Source organism: Belonocnema kinseyi, chromosome 7, assembly GCF_010883055.1.
Source record: "Belonocnema kinseyi isolate 2016_QV_RU_SX_M_011 chromosome 7, B_treatae_v1, whole genome shotgun sequence".
NCBI lineage: Eukaryota > Metazoa > Arthropoda > Insecta > Hymenoptera > Cynipidae > Belonocnema > Belonocnema kinseyi.
Window position 1 is genome coordinate 117599201 of NC_046663.1, and position 4361 is coordinate 117603561.

Sequence of the window (4361 nt, forward strand, 5' to 3'; positions counted from 1 at the left end):
TGTACACATTTTGAGATCGAAAAGATCGTTTTTTCTATTAATTTTTCTTAGATTATCCCGTGCAGAAATTCAAATTTAGATCTGATCGGGGCCAGATCCGGCAGAATTTGGCCCAAATCAGGCTATCTAGATGGGGCCAGACTCGAAATGAAACGCGATACCCGATCGGGGCCCAAGCGCTCCTCCCAGAGATAACCATACCTGGTCCCGATCGGGCCCATATTAATTTATTTTTCTTATTCTTAATTAAACGGGATTCTTAAATAAAATAATATTAAAATCGAATATATCACCTCCTCAACTGAAATTTGAGAATATAAATATCAGGTTATCTAACAGATCGCGATATGAAAAAATTGGAATATGTTAGACACTTTTCTTCGAGCAAACGGAAAAAGTCAAACGACGCAACATAACAGCCAGCATTTATGTATGATAAACCATGTAAGTATTTTGAAATATATTTTTGGTCTTAATTTCTAAATTGAAGTTGATTTCAATTTCTATATTGAACGTAATTGTGGAAAGTATCAAATCACCTAAAAATACGTGGAAATAAATGTGTTTATGACGTCATTGTTGATCTAATTCGTTTTCACATTCAACAAATGAAATATTACGTTTGCTACTTTTCTTATAAATAAATAACCTAATTTCGAGGTTAGGTTTCATCTTAACATTCTTAATAAATTTACTTATTATAGTCTTCAACACGTAATTCAGGAATATTTTGAAGTATACTATACCTTCGCATTCGTCTTGTGCTCACTTTTGGCATTTTTTCCCGCTTATTATGTCACTTTTCTAAAAAATAATGGAAATATTTTTGACGCTTCACACTTTACGTTGAAACTTGGGCGATTTGGAGTCAACCCACTTTAGTCCCTAAAATTAATGGAGCGCCATCTACTGGCAAGTTTGGCTGTTAAGTCAGGGTCCAGACAGAGCCAAATTTAACAACCACAAAATTGTGTGCCCGATCTGGCCCAAATCGGAAAATTTGTCATTTGATATTTTTATAAGGAAATTAAATCATTTCTTTTTGAGTACAAATTAGTTATGAGTAACTAATAATTTTATTTATTTACTATTTACTCAATTAGTTATTAAATTAGGATCCTTATTTTCCTTATATGATGTTACTAGTGACAGCAAGGCTTATCAGTATTTAAGTTATTCCTAGCAATTTTAGTTATTTGGAACGAAATTTTTCCAAAAAGAAACTGTTTAGTAATAGTGTATATCATTTTTTCATATCGCTGAACTAAGTCATCAAATAAATTATTTATATTTTATAAGTGTAATATATACATTAAATATGATATAGATATCAGATAAAGAATTATTTTTTCTCATAGAGACAAACAGTATTGTGGAAAATGGTAATTTTGTCAATATATTTGCTTAAATATGAATGCACATGCAAAGCAATTATAAAATCGACTTCCTCGGGTTTCTTCTATAATTATAATGTTGATTATTTCTTTATCACTTAAAAATTGCAGGTTGTAAAATGTTATGACCATTAAATTTTGTGGACATTTTAGAAATTTAAAAATGTCACAGGACTAGATATTCCATCAGAGTTTTTCTAATTAGTAGGAAATATATGTGTAAGATACATTCAATTTATATAAATATATTGTATTCATATAAAGTATGATTCATTAACTTGAATATTGAAACCTGTAATAGAAATTCAAATTAAACAAAAATGTACACAAATATTAATCTGAATTCTTAGAAGGTAATTATGATTTTTTCATGGTATGCAGTATCCTCAATCAGATTAGAACCTAACAAGACTTTGAAAGTTTTTGTTATTCATATTCGAAATTATGGAATGATGTTATAAATTACTACTTTTGCATAGGCTATATAACTAAATCAGAAAAATCCGTTACTGACTTAATTCAGTGACCCATGCCAGCCAGGAGATAAAATCATTTAAGATTCTCACTGATTATTCAGTCAAACATCTGATTTATCAGTAAATACTGTTACTCGTTTGATTCAGTGACGTACTTCCGACCGATTCAATTTCAGAGAGCAGTCGACAGTGGATCATTTTTCCGATGGTTCAAGTGACCGAAGATTAAAATAGCGAATATCAGAGTACCTAAATTTATTTTAAGGAAAACTAATTTACCGAATAATTAATTAACCGAAAACGATTTTAACGAATGTTGAATTATTCGCAAATAGTTTTAGCGAAGATTCATTTTTTCAATAGTCCATTTTACTGAAAGTTCAAAATTCAGAAGGCCTAATTTTGCGAAGGTTCAGTTTACCGAAAAACTAGTTTAGCGATAGGTGAGTTATCCGAAAATCATTTAACCGAAGGTTCAAATATTCGAAAATTTAAAAATATTTTATTTACGTTAGGGTAGACAAATTAAACATGTATAATGCGTAATAAAGTTGATTGAAGGGATAAAAACATTGAAAATTCGTCAAAATGAGTACAAGAACCTTATATAGTTGATATACATTAATTTACGTCAAAGAAAAATTACCAATTAAGTTAAAGGTTACGCACCGAAGTAGAAAAAATAAAGATTATTATAAAAACATTTCTGTGTTAAAATGTTGTCACAGGCTTATAATGCCCAATATGTCGAAGGCATTTTTGATTAGAGTTGGATTTTTATTTAATCATTTTACACGGGGCTGCCCCGGCATATATGATCAGTCACGGACGCATTTTTATAATGCAATCAAGTGATATGATGAGAGCAGTCTGCCCAGACATATTGGAAAAATCCTGGTTTTTACCCCATCATTGACGGACTGGGTTGCAGTCAAGTACACGATGGGGGGATCTACAGCTTAAGGTGGGTTCCGAACTAACAGAACCTCGGTAAAGGTACATTGAAAAATTTCCAGAGGTAACGGCTCAGGGATCGAACCCCGGACCTCTGAGGTGAAGTCCGAGTGTCTAACCAACTGAGCCATTGAGGCTCTTTATTATTATGTGCTTTTATTAAGCTTTTACTCGGGTAAACCCGGTGATACATCATAGCCACGGACTAAGTCAAGTGACTGATGAGATTAGAATGTTATAACTTAATTCAAATAATTTAATACGATGGTTGAAACCTCCTGCGATGATGTTGTAGGTATACAATTACGATCGGCCATGAGCTTTGGAGGTGACAACAGTCACCTCTGGATGCTTTCTTAGAGCTAGCATCTGCCACTCCACGGGTTTTTAGTCGCTCGCTTCCTGATGATCAAGGAAGTTTTTTACAATGCGACAGGTGTTTAATAAAACCGCCTTCTGAGCTGCTGCCTATACCCTACTGACTCCTAAATGTTCAAGATGTTCAGTGCATCTTGCGTACACATTGCCTGTAGCCGAAATCACAATGGGATGAATGGATGCATGATTCACATTCCTCCATATGGTCTTTACTTCATGCATTAACACAGTATACTTTTGGATCTTGGTTGTATAGGTTGACTGCAAATTTCGGTTAAGCGGACAAGCAATGTCGATGATGTAGACTCTTCCACCTTTTTTTTCTTGCATCACGATGTCAGGTCGATTGGCCCGGATATAATGATCCGTTTGGATAGTAACATCCCAATATAAGATGTAATCTTCGCTTTCTAAAACGGGCATTGGAATGTATCTATAGAAGGGCACCCATTCTTTTAAGAGTCCTAGGTTTAGGGCAAGTTGTTGATGTATAATGCCCGCTACATCATTATGACTGTGCGTATATTCTCTCTGAGCCATTACGCGACAGCCATCAATAATGTGCTCGATGGATTCGTTGGTATCACCACATAATCGGCAACGGTCAACCACGTCTTGATGTAACACGTGTTTGCGATAATGCCTGGTGTTGACAACCTTGTCCTGTATTGCAATGAGAAATCCTTCCGTCTCTGGATACAGAACACCCTTTCTTAGACAAATATTAGATGCCTCGCTATCCACTTCACTTTGATCTAACGTATTGGGGTGCTCGCCATGGATGGTTTTCTGCCTACATTGTATTTCTAATTCCTCTATGGTTTCTGCCCTGATATTCAAGGTTTTTTGACATCTACAACGCCCCTACCGCCTAAACGTCGTGGTAGAACTACGCTTTCAATCGCTGAATTTCTGTGATGCATTCGGTGCTTCGTTATTTCTACGCGAACAATTCTGTTTAACTTTTCAAGGTCAGTGTTAGACCATTTTATGAGTCCGAAGGAGTACGTGAGGACAAGGATGGCATATGTGTTGATCGCCCTGATTTTATTTGCCTAGTTGAGAAAACTCTTCATAATTAATCTGAGTCTCGTAGTAAAGGCAGTCATTAGGCTTGTCTTAACTATCGTATGTTGAATACCCTTAGATTCAAGAATAC

At 34.6% G+C, this 4361-nt stretch overlaps 1 protein-coding gene across 1 annotated transcript in view; it reads left to right on the forward strand.

The window, feature by feature from the left end:
* LOC117175948 overlaps positions 1 to 4361 on the forward strand; it is a 459128-nt gene that overhangs the window by 350453 nt on the left and 104314 nt on the right. The gene's annotated exons all lie outside the window — the stretch shown is intronic.